Here is a 23717-nt window from a genome sequence, read left to right on the forward strand (position 1 = left end):
CATGAGTGCCCAAAGAGCATGCCGCATGTATTGGGGTCCCCAACTGCATGCCGCATATCATGGGGCCCCACATGCATGCCACATGTCATGGGGGCCCCACATGCATGCCGCATTTCATGGGGGACCCAAATGCATGCCGCATGTCTTGGGGGCCCCAAATGCATGCCGCATGTCATGGCGGCCCCACGTGCATGCCGCATGTCATGGGGGATCCAAACTCATGCCGCATGTCAATGGGGCCCCAAGCGTATGCTGCATGTTATGGGGGCCCCATGTGCATGCCACATGTATTGTGGGCCCCACATGCATGCGGCATGTCATAGGGGCCCCACGTGCATGCCGCATGTCTCAGGTACCCCAAATGCATGCAGCATGTTGTGCAGGCCCCAAATGCATGCCGCTTGTCATGGGGGCCCAAATGCATGCCGCATGTCATGGGGGCCCCAAATGCATGCCGCATGTCATGGGGTCTCCACGTGCATGCCGCATGTCATGGGGGCCCAAATGGTTGCAGCATGTCATGGGGGCCCCAAATGCATGCCGCATGTCATGGGAGCCCCACGTGCATGCCGCATGTATTGGGGTCCCACGTGCATGCCGAATGTCATGGGGGCCCAAAATGCATGACTCAAGTCATGGGGGCCCCAAATGCATGCCGCATATCAAGGGGGCCCCACGTGCATGCCGCATGTATTGGGGGCCCCAAATGCATGCCGCATGTCATGAAGGCCCCACGTGCATGCCGCATGTCATGGGAGACCCACGTGCATGCCGCATGTATTGGGGTCCCACGTGCATGCCGAATGTCATGGGGGCCCAAAATGCATGACTCAAGTCAAGGGGGCCCCAAATGCATGCCGCAGATCAAGGGGGCCCCACGTGCATGCCGCATGTACTGGGGGCCCCAAATGCATGCCGCATGTCATGAGGGCCCCACGTGCATGCCGCATGTCATGGGAGCCCCACGTGCATGCCGCATGTATTGGGGTCCCACGTGCATGCCGAATGTCATGGGGGCCCAAAATGCATGACTCAAGTCATGGGGGCCCCAAATGCATGCCACATATCAAGGGGGCCCCACGTGCATGCCGCATGTATTGGGGACCCCAAATGCATGCCACATGTCATGGGGCCCCCCAAATGCATGCAGCATGTCTTGGGGCCCACAAATGCATGCCGCATGTCATGGGGGCCATAAATGCATGCCGCATGTCATGGGTGCCCAAAGTGCATGCCACATGTATTGGGGGCCCCAACTGCATGCCGCATATCATGGGGCCCCACATGCATGCACACGTCATGGGGGCCCCACATGCATGCCGCATTTCATGGGGGACCCAAATGCATGCCGCATGTCTTGGGGGCCCCAAATGCATGCCGCATGTCATGGCGGCCCCAAATGCATGACTCATGTCATGGGGGCACCACGTGCATGCCGCAAGTCATGGGGGATCCAAACTCATGCCGCATGTCAATGGGGCCCCAAGTGTATGCTGCATGTTATGGGGGCCCCATGTGCATGCCGCATGTCTCAGGTACCCCAAATGCATGCAGCATGTTATGCACGCCCCAAATGCATGCCGCTTGTCATGATGGCCCAAATGCATGCCGCATGTCATGGGGGCCCAAATGCATGCCGCATGTCATGGGGGCTACACGTGCATGCCGCATGTAATGGGGCCCACAAAATCATGCCGCGTGTCATAGGGGCCCCACATGCATGCCGCATGTCATGGGGGCCCAAATGCTTGCCGCATGTCATGGGTTCCATAAATGTATGTCGCATGTCATGGGGGCCCCACATGCATGCCGTATTTCATGGGGGACCGAAATGCATGCCGCTTGTCATGGGGGCCCCAACTGCATGCCACATATCATGGGGCCCCACATGCATGCCCCATGTGATCAGGGCCCCAATTGCATGCCGCATGTCATAGGGGCCCCACATGCATGGCGCATGTCATCATGCCCCACATGCATGCCGCATGTCATGGCGGCCCCAAATGCATGCCGCATGTCATGGGGGCCCCACGTGCATGCCGCATGTATTGGGGTCCCACGTGCATGCCGAATGTCATGGGGGCCCAAAATGCATGCCGCATATCAAGGGGGCCCCACGTGCATGTCGCATGTATTGGGGGCCCCAAATGCATGCAGCATGTCATGAGGGCGCCGCATGCATGCCGCATGTCATGGGGCCCCGCAGGCATTCCGCATGTCATGGGGGCCCCACATGCATGGCACATTTCATGGGGGCCCCACATGCATGCCGCATAGCATGGGGGCCCAAAATGCATGCCGCATATCAAGGGGGCCCCACGTGCATGCCGCATGTATTGGGGCCCCCAAATGCATGCCGCATTTCATTAGGGCGCCGCATGCATGCCGCATGTCATGGGGCCCACAAATGCATGCCGCATGTCATAGGGGCCCCACATGCATGGCTCATTTCATGGGGGCCCCACATGCATGCCGCATATCATGGAGGCCCCAAATGCATGCAGCATGTCATGGGGGGCCCACGTGCATGCCACAGGTCTTGGGGCCCACAAATGCATGCCACATGTCATAGGGGCCCCACAGGCATGGCACATTTTATGGGGGCCCTACATGCATGCCGCATGTAATGGGGGCCCCAAATGCATGCCTCAAGTCATGGGGGCCCCAAATGCATGCCACATATCATGGGGCCCCACATGCATGCCACATGTCATGGGGGCCCCACATGCATGCCACATTTCATGGGGGACCCAAATGCATGCATGCCGCATGCTATTGGGGCCCCGCAGGCATTCCACATGTCATGGGGGCCTCACGTGCATTCCGCATGTTATGGCGGTCCCACGTGAATGCTGCATGTCATGGTGCCCCCCAAATCCATGCCTCATGTCATGGGTGCCCAACGTGCATGCCGCATGTATTGGGGGCCCCAACTGCATGCCGCATATCATGGGGCCCCACATGCATGCCACATGTCATGGGGGCCCCACATGCATGCCGCATTTCATGGGGGACCCAAATGCATGCCGAATGTCTTAGGGGCCCCAAATGCATGACTCATGTCATGGGGGCCCCACGTGCATGCCGCATGTCATGGGGGATCCAAACTCATGCCGCATGTCAATGGGGCCCCAAGCGTATGCTGCATGTTATGGGGGCCCCATGTGCATGCCACATGTAATGGGGGCCCCACATGCATGCGGCATGTCATAGGGGCCCCACGTGCATGCCGCATGTCTCAGGTACCCCAAATGCATGCAGCATGTTATGCAGGCCCCAAATGCATGCCGCTTGTCATGGGGGCCCAAATGCATGCCGCATGTCATGGGGGCCATAAATGCATGCCGCATGTCATGGGGGCCCAACGTGCATGCCACATGTATTGGGGGCCCCAAAATCATGCCGCATGTCATGAGGGCCCCGCATGCATGCCGCATGTCATGGGGGCCCCGCAGGCATTAAGCATATATTGGGGCCCCAAATGCATGCCGCATGTCATGAGGTCCCCAAATGCATGCCGCATGTCATGGGGGCCCCACATGCATGCCGCATGTCATGGGGACCCCACATGCATGCAGCATGTAATGGGTGATCCAAATGCATGCCGCATGTATTGGGGGCCTAAACTGCATGCCGCATATCATGGGGCCCCACAAGCATGCCACATGTCATGGGGGCCCCACATGCATGCCGCATGTCAATGGGGCCCCAAGCGTATGCCGCATGTTATGGGGGCCCCATGTGCATGCCACATGTTATGGGGGCCCCAAATGCATGCGGCTTGACATAGGTGCCCCACGTGCATGCCGCATGTCTCTGGTCCCCCAAATGCATGCCACATGTCATGGGGGCCCCACATGCATGTCGCATTTCATGGGGGACCCAAATGCATGCCGCATGTCATGGGGGCCCCAAATGCATGCCGCATGTCATGGCGGCCCCAAATGCATGACTCATGTCATGGCGGCCCCACGTGCATGCCGCATGTCATGTGGGATCCAAACTCATGCCGCATGTCAATGGGGCCCCAAGCGTATGCCGCATGTTATGGGGGCCCCATGTGCATGCCACATGTAATGGGGGCGCCAAATGCATGCGGCATGTCATAGGGGCCCCACGTGCATGCCGCATGTCTCAGGTACCCCAAATGCATGCAGCATGTTATGCAGGCCCCAAATGCATGTCGCATGTCATGGGGGCCCAAATGCATGCCGCATGTCATGGGGCCCAACATGCATGCTGCATGTCTTGGGGCCCCACATGCATGCCGCATGTCATGGGGGCCCAAATGCTTGCAGCATGTCATGGGGGCCCCAAATGCATGACGCATATCATGGGGGCCCCACGTGCATGACGCATGTAATGGGGGCCCCACGTGCATGACGCATGTCTTGGGGCCCAAAAATGCATGCCACATGTCATGGGGGCCACAAATGCATGCAGCATGTCATGGGGGCCCCACTTGCATGCAGCATGTAATGGGTGATCCAAATGCATGACGCATGTCATGGGGGTCCCACATGCATGCCGCATGTCATGGGGGCCGCAAATGCATTCCGCATGTCATGGGGGCCTCACATGCATGCCGCATGTCATGGGGGTCCAAATGCATGCCGCATGTCATGGGGGCCATAAATGCATGCCGCATGTCATGGGTGCCCAAATTGCATGCCGCATGTATTGGGGGCCCCAACTGCATGCCGCATATCATGGGGCCCCACATGCATGCCACATGTTATGGGAACCCCACATGCATGCCGCATTTCATGGGGAACCCAAATGCATGCCGCATGTCTTGGGGGCCCCAAATGCATGTCGCATGTCATGGCGGCCCCAAATGCATGACTCATGTCATGGGGGCCCCACGTGCATGCCGCATGTCATGGGGGATCCAAACTCATGCCGCATGTCAATGGGGCCCCAAGCGTATGCTGCATGTTATGGGGGCCCCATGTGCATGCCACATGTAATGGGGGCCCCACATGCATGCGGCATGTCATAGGGGCCCCACGTGCATGTCGCATGTCTCAGGTACCCCAAATGCATGCAGCATGTTATGCAGGCCCCAAATGCATGCTGCTTGTCATGGGGGCCCAAATGCATGCCGCATGTCATGGGGGCCCCAAATGCATGCCGCATGTCATGGGGGCTCCACGTGCATGCCGCATGTAATGGGGCCCCCAAATTCATGCCGTGTGTCATAGGGGCCCCACATGCATGCCGCATGTCAATGGGACCCCAAGCGTATGCCGCATGTTATGGGGGCCCCATGTGCATGCCACATGTAATGGGGGCGCCAAATGCATGCGGCATGTCATAGGGGCCCCACGTGCATGCCGCATGTCTCAGGTACCCCAAATGCATGCAGCATGTTATGCAGGCCCCAAATGCATGTTGCATGTCATGGGGGCCCAAATGCATGCCGCATGTCATGGGGCCCAACATGCATGCTGCATGTCTTGGGGCCCCACATGCATGCCGCATGTCATGGGGGCTCAAATGCTTGCAGCATGTCATGGGGGCCCCAAATGCATGACGCATATCATGGGGGCCCCACGTGCATGACGCATGTAATGGGGGCCCCACGTGCATGCCGCATGTCTTGGGGCCCAAAAATGCATGCCACATGTCATGGGGGCCACAAATGCATGCAGCATGTCATGGGGGCCCCACTTGCATGCAGCATGTAATGGGTGATCCAAATGCATGACGCATGTCATGGGGGTCCCACATGCATGCCGCATGTCATGGGGGCCGCAAATGCATGCCGCATGTCATGGGGGCCTCACATGCATGCCGCATGTCATGGGGGTCCAAATGCATGCCGCATGTCATGGGGGCCATAAATGCATGCCGCATGTCATGGGTGCCCAAATTGCATGCCGCATGTATTGGGGGCCCCAACTGCATGCCGCATATCATGGGGCCCCACATGCATGCCACATGTTATGGGGGCCCCACATGCATGCCGCATTTCATGGGGAACCCAAATGCATGCCGCATGTCTTGGGGGCCCCAAATGCATGTCGCATGTCATGGCGGCCCCAAATGCATGACTCATGTCATGGGGGCCCCACGTGCATGCCGCATGTCATGGGGGATCCAAACTCATGCCGCATGTCAATGGGGCCCCAAGCGTATGCTGCATGTTATGGGGGCCCCATGTGCATGCCACATGTAATGGGGGCCCCACATGCATGCGGCATGTCATAGGGGCCCCACGTGCATGTCGCATGTCTCAGGTACGCCAAATGCATGCAGCATGTTATGCAGGCCCCAAATGCATGCTGCTTGTCATGGGGGCCCAAATGCATGCCGCATGTCATGGGGGCCCCAAATGCATGCCGCATGTCATGGGGGCTCCACGTGCATGCCGCATGTAATGGGGCCCCCAAATTCATGCCGTGTGTCATAGGGGCCCCACATGCATGGCGCATGTCATGGGGGCCCCACGTGCATGTCGCATGTAATGGGGGATTCAAATGCATGCCGCATGTCATGGGGGTCCCACATGCATGCCGCATGTCATGGGGGCTCCAAATGCATGCCTCAAGTCATGGGGCCCCAAATGCATCCCTCATGTCATGGCGGCCCCAAATGCATGACTCATGTCATGGGGGACCCAAATGCATGCAGCTTGTCATAGGTGCCCCACGTGCATGCCGCATGTCTCAGGTCCCCCAAATGCATGCCACATGTCATGGGGGCCCCACATGCATGCCGCATTTCATGGGGGCGCCAAATGCATGCGGCATGTCATAGGGGCCCAACGTGCATGCCGCATGTCTCAGGTACCCCAAATGCATGCAGCATGTTATGCAGGACCCAAATGCATGCCGCATGTCATGGGGGCCCCAAATGCATGCCGCATGTCATGGGGGCTCCAAATGCATGCCTCAAGTCATGGGGCCCCAAATGCATCCCTCATGTCATGGCGGCCCCAAATGCATGACTCATGTCATGGGGGACCCAAATGCATGCAGCTTGTCATAGGTGCCCCACGTGCATGCCGCATGTCTCAGGTCCCCCAAATGCATGCCACATGTCATGGGGGCCCCACATGCATGCGGCATTTCATGGGGGCGCCAAATGCATGCGGCATGTCATAGGGGCCCAACGTGCATGCCGCATGTCTCAGGTACCCCAAATGCATGCAGCATGTTATGCATGCCGCATGTCATGGGGGCCCAAATGCATGCCACATGTCATGGGGGCCCCGCAGGCATTCCGCATGTCATGGGGGCCTCACGTGCATTCTGCATGTTATGGCGGTCCCACGTGAATGCCGCATGTCATGGGGCCCCCCAAATCCATGCCTCGTGTCATAGGGGCCCCACATGCATGGCGCATGTCATGGGGGGCCCACATGCATGCCGCATGTCATGGGGGCCCCACTTGCATGCATCATGTAATGGGGGATCCAAATGCATGCTGCATGTCCTGGGGGCCCCACGTGCATGCCGCATGTATTGGGGGCCCCAAATACATGTTGCATGTCATGAGGGCGCCGCATGCATGCCGCATGCCATGGGGGCCCCACTTGCATGCAGCATGTCATAAGGGCCCCACGTGCATACCACATGTCATGGGGTCCCCAAATGCATGCTGCATGTCCTGGGGGCCCCACGTGCATGCCGCATGTCATGGGGCCCCAAATGCATGCCGCATGTCATGGGGGCCCCACATGCATGCCGCATGTCATGGGGGCCCCACATGCATGCCGCATTTCTTGGGGGACCCAAATGCATGCCGAATGTCTTAGGGGCCCCAAATGCATGACTCATGTCATGGGGGCCCCACGTGCATGCCGCATGTCATGGGGGATCCAAACTCATGCCGCATGTCAATGGGGCCCCAAGCGTATGCTGCATGTTATGGGGGCCCCATGTGCATGCCACATGTAATGGGGGCCCCACATGCATGCGGCATGTCATAGGGGCCCCACATGCATGCCGCATGTCTCAGGTACCCCAAATGCATGCAGCATGTTATGCAGGCCCCAAATGCATGCCGCTTGTCATGGGGGCCCAAATGCATGCCGCATGTCATGGGGGCCCAAATGCATGCCGCATGTCATAGGGGCCCCACATGCATGGCGCATGTCATCATGCCCCACATGCATGCCGCATGTCATGGCGGCCCCAAATGCATGCCGCATGTCATGGGGGCCCCACGTGCATGCCGCATGTATTGGGGTCCCACGTGCATGCCGAATGTCATGGGGGCCCAAAATGCATGCCGCATATCAAGGGGGCCCCACGTGAATGCCGCATGTATTGGGGGCCCCAAATGCATGCAGCATGTCATGAGGGCGCCGCATGCATGCCGCATGTCATGGGGCCCCGCAGGCATTCCGCATGTCATGGGGGCCCACGTGCATGCCACAGGTCTTGGGGCCCACAAATGCATGCCACATGTCATAGGGGCCCCACATGCATGGCGCATGTCATGAGGGCGCCGCATGCATGCCGTATATCATGGGGGCCCCACGTGCAAATCACATGTCATGGGGCCCCCCAAATGCATGCCGCATGTCATAGGGGCCCCACATGTATGCCACATGTCATGGGGGCCCCACTTGCATGCAGCATGTAATGGGTGATCCAAATGCATGACGCATGTCATGGGGGTCCCACATGCATGTCGCATGTCATGGGGGCCCCAAATGCATGCGGCATGTCATGGGGGCCCCACTTGCATGCAGCATGTAATGGGTGATTCAAATGCATGACGCATGTCATGGGGGTCCCACATGCATGTCGCATGTCATGGGGGCCCCAAATGCATGCAGCATGTAATGGGTGATCCAAATGCATGACGCATGTCATGGGGGTCCCACATGCATGTCGCATGTCATGGGGGCCCCAAATGCATGCGGCATGTCATAGGGGCCCCACGTGCATACCACATGTAAAGGAGGCCCCAAATGCATGCTGCATGTCCTGGGGGCCCCACGTGCATGCCACATGTCATGGGGGCCCCAAATGCATGCCGCATGTCATGGGGGCCCCACATGCATGCCGCATGTCATGGGGGCCATAAATGCATGCCTCATGTCATGGGTGCCCAAAGTGCATGCCGCATGTATTGGGGTCCCCAACTGCATGCCGCATATCATGGGGCCCCACATGCATGCCACATGTCTTTGGGGCCCCAAATGCATGCCGCATGTCATGGCGGCCCACGTGCATGCCGCATGTCATGGGGGATCCAAACTCATGCCGCTTGTCAATGGGGCCCCAAGCGTATGCTGCATGTTATGGGGGCCCCATGTGCATGCCACATGTATTGGGGGCCCCACATGCATGCGGCATGTCATAGGGGCCCCACGTGCATGCCGCATGTCTCAGGTACCCCAAATGCATGCAGCATGTTGTGCAGGCCCCAAATGCATGCCGCTTGTCATGGGGGCCCAAATGCATGCCGCATGTCATGGGGGCCCCAAATGCATGCCGCATGTCATGGGGGCTCCACGTGCATGCCGCATGTCATGGGGGCCCAAATGCTTGCAGCATGTCATGGGGGCCCCAAATGCATGCCGCATGTCATGGGAGCCCCACGTGCATGCCGCATGTATTGGGGTCCCACGTGCATGCCGAATGTCATGGGGGCCCAAAATTCATGACTCAAGTCATGGGGGCCCCAAATGCATGCCGCATATAAAGGGGGCCCCACGTGCATGCCGCATGTATTGGGGCCCCAAATGCATGCCGCATGTCATGAGGGCCCCACGTGCATGCCGCATGTCATGGGAGCCCCACGTGCATGCCGCATGTATTGGGGTCCCACGTGCATGCCGAATGTCATGGGGGCCCAAAATGCATGACTCAAGTCATGGGGGCCCCAAATGCATGCCGTATATCAAGGGGGCCCCACGTGCATGCCGCATGTATTGGGGACCCCAAAAGCATGCCGCATGTCATGGGGCCCACCAAATGCATGCAACATGTCTTGGGGCCCACAAATGCATGCCGCATGTCATGGGGGCCATAAATGCATGCCGCATGTCATGGGTGCCCAAAGTGCATGCCACATGTATTGGGGGCCCCAACTGCATGCCGCATATCATGGGGCCCCACATGCATGCACATGTCATGGGGGCCCCACATGCATGCCGCATTTCATGGGGGACCCAAATGCATGCCGCATGTCTTGGGGGCCCCAAATGCATGCCACATGTCATGGCGACCCCAAATGCATGACTCATGTCATGGGGGCCCCAAGTGCATGCCGCAAGTCATGGGGGATCCAAACTCATGCCGCATGTCAATGGGGCCCCAAGCATATGCTGCATGTTATGGGGGCCCCATGTGCATGCCACATGTAATGGGGGCCCCACATGCATGCGGCATGTCATAGGGGCCCCACGTGCATGCCGCATGTCTCAGGTACCCCAAATGCATGCAGCATGTTATGCAGGCCCCAAATGCATGCCGCTTGTCATGGGGGCCCAAATGCATGCCGCATGTCATGGGGGCCCCAAATGCATGCCGCATGTCATAGTGGCCCCAAATGCATGCTGCACGTCATGGGGGCCCCAAATGCATGCCGCATGTCATGGGGGCTTCACTTGCATGCCGCATGTCATGGGGGCCCAAATGCTTGCAGCATGTCATGGGGGCCCCAAATGCATGCCGCATGTCATGGGGGCCCCAAATGCATGCCGCATGTCATAGTGGCCCCAAATGCATGCTGCATGTCATGAGGGCCCCACGTGCATGCCGCATGTCATGGGAGCCCCAAATGCATGCCACATATCATGGGGGCCCCGCTTGCATGCCGCATGTCATTGGGGCCCCACAGGCATTCCGCATGTTATGGGGGCCTCACGTGCATTCCGCATGTCATGTTGGCCCCACATGCATGATGCATGTCATTGGGGACCCACGTGCTTGCCGCATGTCATGGGGGCCCAAATGCATGCCACATGTATTGGGGGCCCCAACTGCATGCCGCATATCAAGGGGCCCCACATGCATGCCCCATGTCATCGGGGCCCCAATTGCATTCCGCATGTCATAGGGGCCCCACAAGCATGGCGCATGTCATGGTGCCCCACATGCATGCCGCATGTCATGGGGGCCCCAAATGCATGCCGCATGTCATGGGGGCCCCACGTGCATGCCGCATGTATTGGGGTCCCACGTGCATGCCGAATGTCATGGGGGCCCAAAATGCATGCCACATATCAAGGGGGCCCCACGTGCATGCCGAATGTATTGGGGGCCCCAAATGCATGCCGCATGTCATGAGGGTGCCGCATGCATGCCGCATGTCATGGGGCCCCGCAGGCATTCCGCATGTCATGGGGCCCCAAATGTATGCCACATTTCATGGGGTCCCCGCATGCATGCCGCATGTCATGGGGGGCCCACGTGCATGCCACAGGTCTTGGGGCCCACAAATGTATGCCACATGTCATAGGGGCCCCACATGCATGGCGCATTTTATGGGGGCCCTACATGCATGCCGCATGTCATGGGGCCCCAAATGCATGCCTCAAGTCATGGGGGCCCCAAATGCATGCCGCATATCATGGGGCCCCACATACATGCCACATGTCATGGGGGCCCCACGTGCATGCCGCATGTATTGGGGGCCCCAAATACATGTCGCATGTCATGAGGGCGCCGCATGCACGCCGCATGTCATAAGGGCCCCACGTGCATACCACATGTCATGGGGTCCCAAATGCATGCCGCATGTCATGGGGGCCCCACATGCATGCCGCATGTCATGGGGGCCCCACATGCATGCCGCATGTCATGGGGCCCCAAATGCATGCCGCATGTCATGGGGGCCCCACATGCATGCCGCATGTCATGGGGGCCCAAATGCATGCCGCATGTCATGGGGGCCATAAAAGCATGCCGCATGTCATGGGTGCCCAACGTGCATGCCGCATGTATTGGGGGCCCCAACTGCATGCCGCATATCATGGGGCCCCACATGCATGCCACATGTCATGGGGGCCCCACATGCATGCCGCATTTCATGGGGGACCCAAATGCATGCCGAATGTCTTAGGGGCCCCAAATGCATGACTCATGTCTTGGGGGCCCCACGTGCATGTCGCATGTCATGGGGGATCCAAACTCATGCCGCATGTCAATGGGGCCCCAAGCGTATGCTGCATGTTATGGTGCCCCCATGTGCATGCCACATGTAATGGGGGCCCCACATGCATGCGGCATGTCATAGGGGCCCCACGTGCATGCCGCATGTCTCAGGTACCCCAAATGCATGCAGCATGTTATGCAGGCCCCAAATGCATGCCGCTTGTCATGGGGGCCCAAATGCATGCCGCATGTCATGGGGGCCCAAATGCATGCCGCATGTCATGGGGGCCCAAATGCATGCCGCATGTCATGGGGGCTACACGTGCATGCCGCATGTAATGGGGCCCACAAAATCATGCCGCGTGTCATAGGGGCCCCACATGCATTCCGCATGTCATGGAGGCCCCACATGCATGCCGCATGTCATGGGGGCCCAAATGCTTTCCGCATGTCATGGGTTCCATAAATGTATGCCGCATGTCATGGGGGCCCCACATGCATGCCGCATTTCATGGGGGACCCAAATGCATGCCGCTTGTCAGGGGGGCCCCAACTGCATGCCGCATATCATGGGGCCCCACATGCATGCCCCATGTCATCAGGGCCCCAATTACATGCCGCATGTCATAGGGGCCCCACATGCATGGCGCATGTCATCATGCCCCACATGCATGCCGCATGTCATGGCGGCCCCAAATGCATGCTGCATGTCATGGGGGCCCCACGTGCATGCCGCATGTATTGGGGTCCCACGTGCATGCCGCATGTCATGAGGCCCACAAATGCATGCTGCATGTCATAGGGGCCCCACATGCATGGCACATTTCATGGGGGCCCCACATGCATGCCGCATATCATGGGGGCCCCAAATGCATGCCGCATATCAAGGGGGCCCCACGTGCATGCCGCATGTATTGGGGGCCCCAAATGCATGCCGCATGTTATGAAGGCCCCACGTGCATGCCGCATGTATTGGGGTCCCTCGTGCATGCCGAATGTCATGGGGGCCCAAAATGCATGACTCAAGTCATGGGGGCCCCAAATGCATGCCGCATATCAAGGGGGCCCCACGTGCATGCCGCATGTATTGGGGACCCCAAATGCATGCCGCATGTCATGGGGCCCTCCAAATGCATGCAGCATGTCTTGGGGCCCACAAATGCATGCCGCATGTCATGGGGGCCATAAATGCATGCCGCATGTCATGGGTGCCCAAAGTGCATGCCACATGTATTGGGGCCCCAACTGCATGCCGCATATCATGGGGCCCCACATGCATGCACATGTCATGGGGGCCCCACATGCATGCCGCATTTCATGGGGGACCCAAATGCATGCCGCATGTCTTGGGGCCCCAAATGCATGCCGCATGTCATGGCGGCCCCAAATTCATGACTCATGTCATGGGGGCCCCACGTGCATGCCGCAAGTCATGGGGGATCCAAACTCATGCCGCATGTCACTGGGGCCCCAAGCGTATGCTGCATGTTATGGGGGCCCCATGTGCATGCCACATGTAATGGGGGCCCCACATGCATGCGGCATGTCATAGGGGCCCCACGTGCATGCCGCATGTCTCAGGTACCCCAAATGCATGCAGCATGTTATGCAGGCCCCAAATGCATGCCGCTTGTCATGGGGTCCCAAATGCATGCCGCATGTCATGGGGGCCCCAAATGCATGCCGCATGTCATGGGGGCTTCACTTGCATGCCGCATGTCATGGGGGCCCAAATGCTTGCAGCATGTCATGGGGGCCCCACGTGCATGCCGCATGTCATGGGGGCCCCAAGTGCATGCCGCATGTCATAGTGGCCCCAAATGCATGCTGCATGTCATGAGTGCCCCACGTGCATGCCGCATGTCATGGGAGCCCCAAATGCATGCCACATATCATGGGGGCCCCGCTTGCATGCCGCATGTCATTGGGGCCCCACAGGCATTCCGCATGTCATGGGGGCCTCACGTGCATTCCGCATGTCATGTTGGCCCCACGTGCATGATGCATGTCATTGGGGACCCACGTGCTTGCCGCATGTCATGGGGGCCCAAATGCATGCCACATGTATTGGGGGCCCCAACTGCATGCCGCATATCAAGGGGCCCCACATGCATGCCCCATGTCATCGGGGCCCCAATTGCATTCCGCATGTCATAGGGGCCCCACAAGCATAGCGCATGTCATGGTGCCCCACATGCATGCCGCATGTCATGGGGGCCACAAATGCATGCCGCATGTCATGGGGGCCCCACGTGCATGCCGCATGTATTGGGGTCCCACGTGCATGCCGCATGTATTGGGGGCCCCAAATGCATGCCGCATGTCATGAGGGCGCCGCATGCATGCCGCATTTTGGGCCCCCATGACATTTGGCCCCCATGACAAGCGGCATGCATTTGGGGCCTGCATAACATGCTGCATGCATTTGGGGTACCTGAGACATGCGGCATGCACGTGGGGCCCCTATGACATGCCGCATTCATGTGGGGCCCCCATTACATGTTGCATGCACATGGGGCCCCCATAACATGCAGCATACGCTTGGGGCCCCATTGACATGCGGCATGAGTTTGGATCCCCCATGACATGCGGCATGCACGTGGGGTCCCCATGACATGAGTCATGCATTTGGGGCCCCTATGACATGCGGCATGCTTTTATGGCCCCCATGACATGCGGCATGCATTTGGGCCCCCATGACATGCGGCATGCATGTGGGGCCCCCATGACATGCGGCATGCATTTGGGACCCCATGACATGTGGTATGCACGTGGGGCCCTTATGACATGCTGCAGCAAGTGGGGCCCCCATGGCATGCGGCATGTATTTGGGGCGCCCAATACATGCGGCATGCACGTGGGGCCCCCATGATATGCAGCATGCATTTGGGGCCCCCATGACTTGAGGCATGCATTTTGGGCCCCCATGGCATGCGGCATGCATGCGACGCCCTCATGACATGCGGCATGCACGTGGGGACCCCATGACATGCGTCATGCATTTGGATCCCCCATTACATGATGCATGCAAGTTGGGCCCCCATGACATGCGGCATGTATGTGGGCCCCCCATGACATGCGCCATGCATGTGGGGCCCCCATGACATGCTCCATGCATGTGGGACCCCTAGGACACGAGGCATGGATTTGGGGGGCCCCATGACATGCGGCATTCACGTGGGACCGCCATAACATGCAGAATGCACGTGAGGCCCCCATGACATGCGGAATGCCTGCGGGGCCCCAATGACATGCGGCATGCATGCATTTGGGTCCCCCATGAAATGCGGCATGCATGTGGGCCCCCCATGACATGTGGCATGCATGTGGGGCCCCATGATATGCGGCATGCATTTGGGGCCCCCATGACTTGAGGCATGCATTTGGGGCCCCATGACATGTGGCATGCATGTAGGGCCCCCATAAAATGTGCCATGCATGTGGGGCCCCTATGACATGTGGCATGCATTTGTGGGCCCCAAGACCTGTGGCATGCACGTGGGCCCCCATGACATGCGGCATGCACGCGGGGAACCCATGAAATGTGGCATTTGGGGCCCCATGACATGCGGAATGCCTGCGGGGCCCCATGACATGCGGCATGCATGCGGCGCCCTCATGACATGCAGCATGCATTTGGGGGCCCCAATACATGCGGCATGCACGTGGGGCCCCCTTGATATGCGGCATGCATTTTGGGCCCCCATGACATTCGGCATGCACGTGGGACCCCAATACATGCGGCATGCACGTGGGGCCCCCATGACATGCGGCATGCATTTGGGGCCGCCATGACATGCGGCATGCATGTGGGGCATGATGACATGCGCCATGCATGTGGGGCCCCTATGACATGCGGCATGCAATTGGGGCCCTGATGACATGGGGCATGCATGTGGGGCCCCATGATATGCGGCATGCAGTTGGGGCCCCCATGACAAGCGGCATGCATTTGGGTCCCCCATGAAATGCGGCACGCATGTGGGGCCCCCATGACATGCGGCATACATTTATGGAACCCATGACATGCGGCAAGCATTTGGGCCCCCATGACATGCGGCATGCATGTGGGGCCTCCATGACATGCGGGATGCATGTGGGGCCCCTATGACGCGCGGCATGATTTTGTGGGCCCCATTACATGCGGCATGCACGTGTAGCCCCCATGACATGCGGCATGCATTTGGGCCCCCATGACATGCGGCATGCATTTGGGCCCCCATGACAAGCGGCATGCATTTGGGGCCTGCATAACATGCTGCATGCATTTGGGCTACCTGAGACATGCGGCATGCACGTGGGGCCCCTATGACATGTCGCATTCATGTGGGGCCCCCATTACATGTGGCATGCACATGGGGGCCCCATAACATGCAGCATACGCTTGGGGCCCCATTGACATGCGGCATGAGTTTTGATCCCCCATGACATGCGGCATGCACGTGGGGCCCCCATGACATGAGTCATGCATTTGGGGCCCCTAAGACATTCGGCATGCATTTGGGTCCCCCATGAAATGCGGCATGCATGTGGGGCCCCCATGACATGTGGCATGCATGTGGGGCCCCATGATATGCGGCATGCAGTTGGGGCCCCCAATACATGCGGCATGCATTTGGGGCCCCATGACATGCGGCATGCATGTGGGGCCCCATGACATGCGGCATGCATTTGGGACCCCATGACATGTGGTATGCATGTGGGGCCCCCATGACATGCCGCATATCAAGGGGGCCGCACGTGCATGCCGCATGTATTGGGGGCCCCAAATGCATGCAGCATGTCATGAGGGCGCCGCATGCATGCCGCATGTCATGGGGCCCCGCAGGCATTCCGCATGTCATGGGGGCCCCACATGCATGGCACATTTCATGGGGGCCCCACATGCATGCCGCATAGCATGGGGGCCCAAAATGCATGCCGCATATCAAGGGTGCCCCACGTGCATGCCGCATGTATTGGGGCCCCCAAATGCATGCCGCATGTCATGAGGGCGCCGCATGCATGCCGCATGTCATGGGGCCCACAAATGCATGCCGCATGTCAAGGGGGGCCCACGTGCATGCCACAGGTCTTGGGGCCCACAAATGCATGCCACATGTCATAGGGGCCCCACATGCATGGCACATTTTATGGGGGCCCTACATGCATGCCGCATGTCATGGGGCCCAACATGCATGCTGCATGTCTTGGGGCCCCACATGCATGTCGCATGTCATGGGGGCCCAAATGCTTGCAGCATGTCATGGGGGCCCCAAATGCATGACGCATATCATGGGGGCCCCACGTGCATGACGCATGTAATGGGGGCCCCACGTGCATGCCGCATGTCTTGGGGCCCACAAATTCATGCCGCATGTCATGGGGGCCACAAATGCATGCGGCATGTCATGGGGGCCCCACTTGCATGCAGCATGTAATGGGTGATCCAAATGCATGACGCATGTCATGGGGGTCCCACATGCATGCCGCATGTCATGGGGGCCGCAAATGCATTCCGCATGTCATGGGGGCCTCACATGCATGCCGCATGTCATGGGGGCCCAAATGCATGCCGCATGTCATGGGGGCCATAAATGCATGCCGCATGTCATGGGTGCCCAAAGTGCATGCCGCATGTATTGGGGGCCCCAACTGCATGCCGCATATCATGGGGCCCCACATGCATGCCGCATGTCTTGGGGGCCCCAAATGCATGACTCATGTCATGGGGGCTCCACGTGCATGCCGCATGTCATGGGGGATCCAAACTCATGCCGCTTGTCAATGGGGCCCCAAGCGTATGCTGCATGTTATGGGGGCCCCATGTGCATGCCACATGTAATGGGGGCCCCACATGCATGCGGCATGTCATAGGGGCCCCACGTGCATGTCGCATGTCTCAGGTACCCCAAATGCATGCAGCATGTTATGCAGGCCCCAAATGCATGCTGCTTGTCATGGGGGCCCAAATGCATGCCGCATGTCATTGGGGCCCCAAATGCATGCCGCATGTCATGGGGGCTCCACGTGCATGCCGCATGTAATGGGGCCCCCAAATTCATGCCGTGTGTCATAGGGGCCCCCCATGCATGGCGCATGTCATGGGGGCCCCACGTGCATGTCGCATGTAATGGGGGATTCAAATGCATGCCGCATGTCATGGGGGTCCCACATGCATGTCGCATGTCATGGGGGCTCCAAATGCATGCCTCAAGTCATGGGGCCCCAAATGCATCCCTCATGTCATGGCGGCCCCAAATGCATGACTCATGTCATGGGGGACCCAAATGCATGCCACATGTCATGGGGGCCCAACATGCATGCATCATGTAATGGGGGATCCAAATGCATGACGCATGTCATGGGGTCCCCACGTGCATGCCGCATGTCATGAGGGCGTCGCATGCATGCCGCATGCCATGGGGGCCCAAAATGCATGCCTCAAGTCATGGGGGCCCCAAATGCATGCTGCATATCATGGGGGCCCCACGTGCATGCCGCATGTATTGGGGGCCCCAAATACATGTCGCATGTCATGAGGGTGCCGCATGCATGCCGCATGCCATGGGGGCCCCACTTGCATGCAGCATGTCATAAGGGCCCCACGTGCATACCACATGTCATGGGGTCCCCAAATGCATGCCGCATGTCATGGGGGCCATAAAAGCATGCCGCATGTCATGGGTGCCCAACGTGCATGCCGCATGTATTGGGGGCCCCAACTGCATGCCGCATATCATGGGGCCCCACATGCATGCCACATGTCATGGGGGCCCCAACTGCATGCCGCATATCATGGGGCCCCACATGCATGACTCATGTCATGGGGGCCTCACGTGCATGCCGCATGTCATGGGGGATCCAAACTCATGCCGCATGTCAATGGGGCCCCAAGCGTATGCTGCATGTTATGGGGCCCCCATGTGCATGCCACATGTAATGGGGGCCCCACATGCATGCGGCATGTCATAGGGGCCCCACGTGCATGCCGCATGTCTCAGGTACCCCAAATGCATGCAGCATTTTATGCAGGCCCCAAATGCATGCCGCTTGTCATAGGGGCCCAAATGCATGCCGCATGTCATGGGGGCCCAAATGTATGCCGCATGTCATGGGGGCTACACGTGCATGCCGCATGTAATGGGGCCCACAAAATCATGCCGCGTGTCATAGGGGCCCCACATGCATTCCGCATGTCATGGAGGCCCCACATGCATGCCGCATGTCATGGGGGCCCAAATGCTTGCCGCATGTCATGGGTTCCATAAATGTATGCCGCATGTCATGGGGGCCCCACATGCATGCCGCATTTCATGGGGGACCCAAATGCATGCCGCTTGTCATGGGGGCCCCAACTGCATGACGCATATCATGGGGCCCCACATGCATGCCCCATGTCATCAGGGCCCCAATTGCATGCCGCATGTCATAGGGGCCCCACATGCATGGCGCATGTCATCATGCCCCACATGCATGCCGCATGCCATGGCGGCCCCAAATGCATGCCGCATGTCATGGGGGCCCACGTGCATGCCGCATGTATTGGGGTCCCACGTGCATGCCGAATGTCATGGGGGCCCAAAATGCATGCCGCATATCAAGGGGGCCCCACGTGCATGCCGCATGTATTGGGGGCCCCAAATGCATGCAGCATGTCATGAGGGCGCCGCATGCATGCCGCATGTCATGGGGCCCCGCAGGCATTCCGCATGTCATGGGGGCCCCACATGCATGGCACACTTCATGGGGGCCCCACATGCATGCCGCATAGCATGGGGGCCCAAAATGCATGCCGCATATCAAGGGGGCCCCACGTGCATGCCGCATGTATTGGGGCCCCCAAATGCATGCCGCATGTCATGAGGGCGCCGCATGCATGCCGCATGTCATGGGGCCCACAAATGCATGCCGCATGTCATAGGGGCCCCACATGCATGGCACATTTCATGGGGGCCCCACATGCATGCCGCATATCATGGGGGCCCCAAATGCATGCAGCATGTCATGGGGGGCCCACGTGCATGCCACAGGTCTTGGGGCCCACAAATGCATGCCACATGTCATAGGGGCCCCACATGCATGGCACATTTTATGGGGGCCCTACATGCATGCCGCATGTAATGGGGGCCCCAAATGCATGCCTCAAGTCATGGGGGCCCCAAATGCATGCCACATATCATGGGGCCCCACATGCATGCCACATGTCATGGGGGCCCCACATGCATGCCACATTTTATGGGGGACCCAAATGCATGCATGCCGCATGTCATTGGGGCCCCGCAGGCATTCCGCATGTCATGGGGGCCTCACGTGCATTCCGCATGTTATGGCGGTCCCACGTGAATGCCGCATGTCATGGGGCCCCCCAAATCCATGCCTCATGTCATGGGTGCCCAACGTGCATGCCGCATGTATTGGGGGCCCCAACTGCATGCCGCATATCATGGGGCCCCACATGCATGCCGCATTTCATGGGGGACCCAAATGCATGCCGAATGTCTTAGGGGCCCCAAATGCATGACTCATGTCATGGGGGCCCCACGTGCATGCCGCATGTCATGGGGGATCCAAACTCATGCTGCATGTCAATGGGGCCCCAAGCGTATGCTGCATGTTATGGGGCCCCATGTGCATGCCACATGTAATGGGGGCCCCACATGCATGCGGCATGTCATAGGGGCCCCACGTGCATGCCGCATGTCTCAGGTACCCCAAATGCATGCAGCATGTTATGCAGGCCCCAAATGCATGCCGCTTGTCATGGGGGGCCCAAAATGCATGCCGCATGTCATGGGGGCCATAAATGCATGCCTCATGTCATGGGGGCCCAACGTGCATGCCGCATGTATTGGGGGCCCCAAAATCATGCCGCATGTCATGAGGGCCCCGCAGGCATTAAACATATATTGGGGCCCCAAATGCATGCCGCATGTCATGAGGTCCCCAAATGCATGCCGCATGTCATGGGGGCCCCACATGCATGCCGCATGTCATGGCGGCCCCAAATGCATGACTCATGTCATGGGAGCCCCACATGCATGCCGCATGTCATGGCGGCCCCAAATGCATGACTCATGTCATGGGGGCCCCACATGCTTGCCGCATTTCATGGGGGACCCAAATGCATGCGGCTTGTCATAGGTGCCCCACGTGCATGCCGCATGTCATGGCGGCCCCAAATGCATGACTCATGTCATGGGGGCCCCACATGCATGCCGCATTTCATGGGGGACCCAAATGCATGCCGCATGTCATGGGGGCCCCAAATGCATGCCGCATGTCATGGCGGCCCCAAATGCATGACTCATGTCTTGGGGGCCGCACGTGCATGCCGCATGTCATGTGGGATCCAAACTCATGCCGCATGTCAATGGGGCTCCAAGCGTATGCCGCATGTTATGGGGGCCCCATGTGCATGCCACATGTAATGGGGGCGCCAAATGCATGCGGCATGTCATAGGGGCCCCACGTGCATGCCGCATGTCTCAGGTACCCCAAATGCATGCAGCATGTTATGCAGGCCCCAAATGCATGTAGCATGTCATGGGGGCCCAAATGCATGCCGCATGTCATGGGGCCCAACATGCATGCTGCATGTCTTGGGGCCCCACATGCATGCCGCATGTCATGGGGGCCCAAATGCTTGCAGCATGTCATGGGGGCCCCAAATGCATGACGCATATCATGGGGGCCCCACGTGCATGCCGCATGTCTTGGGGCCCACAAATGCATGCCGCATGTCATGGGGGCCACAAATGCATGCGGCATGTCATGGGGGCCCCCCTTGCATGCAGCATGTAATGGGTGATCCAAATGCATGACGCATGTCATGGGGGTCCCACATGCATGCCGCATGTCATGGGGGCCGCAAATGCATGTCGCATGTCATGGGGGCCTCACATGCATGCCGCATATCATGGGTGACCAAAGTGCATGCCGCATGTATTGGGGGCCCCAACTGCATGCCGCATATCATGGGGCCCCACATGCATGCCACATGTTATGGGGGCCCCACATGCATGCCGCATTTCATGGGGAACCCAAATGCATGCCGCATGTCTTGGGGGCCCCAAATGCATGCCGCATGTCACGGCGGCCCCAAATGCATGATTCATGTCATGGGGGCCCCACGTGCATGCCGCATGTCATGGGGGATCCAAACTCATGCCGCATGTCAATGGGGCCCCAAGCGTATGCTGCATGTTATGGGGGCCCCATGTGCATGCCACATGTAATGGGGGCCCCACATGCATGCGGCATGTCATAGGGGCCCCACGTGCATGTCGCATGTCTCAGGTACGCCAAATGCATGCAGCATGTTATGCAGGCCCCAAATGCATGCTGCTTGTCATGGGGGCCCAAATGCATGCCGCATGTTATGGGGGCCCCAAATGCATGCCGCATGTCATGGGGGCTCCACGTGCATGCCGCATGTAATGGGGCCCCCAAATTCATGCCGTGTGTCATAGGGGCCCCACATGCATGGCGCATGTCATGGGGGCCCCACGTGCATGTCGCATGTAATGGGGGATTCAAATGCATGCCGCATGTCATGGGGGCTCCAAATGCATGCCTCAAGTCATGGGGCCCCAAATGCATCCCTCATGTCATGGCGGCCCCAAATGCATGACTCATGTCATGGGGGACCCAAATGCATGCAGCTTGTCATAGGTGCCCCACGTGCATGCCGCATGTCTCAGGTCCCCCAAATGCATGCCACATGTCATGGGGGCCCCACATGCCTGCCGCATTTCATGGGGGCGCCAAATGCATGCGGCATGTCATAGGGGCCCAACGTGCATGCCGCATGTCTCAGGTACCCCAAATGCATGCAGCATGTTATGCATGCCGCATGTCATGGGGGCCCAAATGCATGCCACATGTCATGGGGGCCCCACATGCATGCATCATGTAATGGGGGATCCAAATGCATGACGCATGTCATGGGGTCCCCACGTGCATGCCGCATGTCATGAGGGCGTCGCATGCATGCCGCATGCCATGGGGGCCCAAAATGCATGCCTCAAGTCATGGGGGCCCCAAATGCATGCTGCATATCATGGGGGCCCCACGTGCATGCCGCATGTATTGGGGGCCCCAAATACATGTCGCATGTCATGAGGGCGCCGCATGCATGCCGCATGCCATGGGGGCCCCACTTGCATGCAGCATGTCATAAGGGCCCCACGTGCATACCACATGTCATGGGGTCCCCAAATGCATGCCGCATGTCATGGGGGCCATAAAAGCATGCCGCATGTCATGGGTGCCCAACGTGCATGCCGCATGTATTGGGGGCCACAACTGCATGCCGCATATCATGGGGCCCCACATGCATGCCACATGTCATGGGGGCCCCAACTGCATGCCGCATATCATGGGGCCCCACATGCATGACTCATGTCATGGGGGCCTCACGTGCATGCCGCATGTCATGGGGGATCCAAACTCATGCCGCATGTCAATGGGGCCCCAAGCGTATGCTGCATGTTATGGGGCCCCCATGTGCATGCCACATGTAATGGGGGCCCCACATGAATGCGGCATGTCATAGGGGCCCCACGTGCATGCCGCATGTCTCAGGTACCCCAAATGCATGCAGCATGTTATGCAGGCCCCAAATGCATGCCGCTTGTCATAGGGGCCCAAATGCATGCCGCATGTCATGGGGGCCCA

Source organism: Phyllobates terribilis, unplaced genomic scaffold, assembly GCF_046119375.1.
Source record: "Phyllobates terribilis strain yellow unplaced genomic scaffold, ASM4611937v1 Scaffold_24__1_contigs__length_18792416, whole genome shotgun sequence".
Classification (NCBI taxonomy): Eukaryota; Metazoa; Chordata; class Amphibia; order Anura; family Dendrobatidae; genus Phyllobates; species Phyllobates terribilis.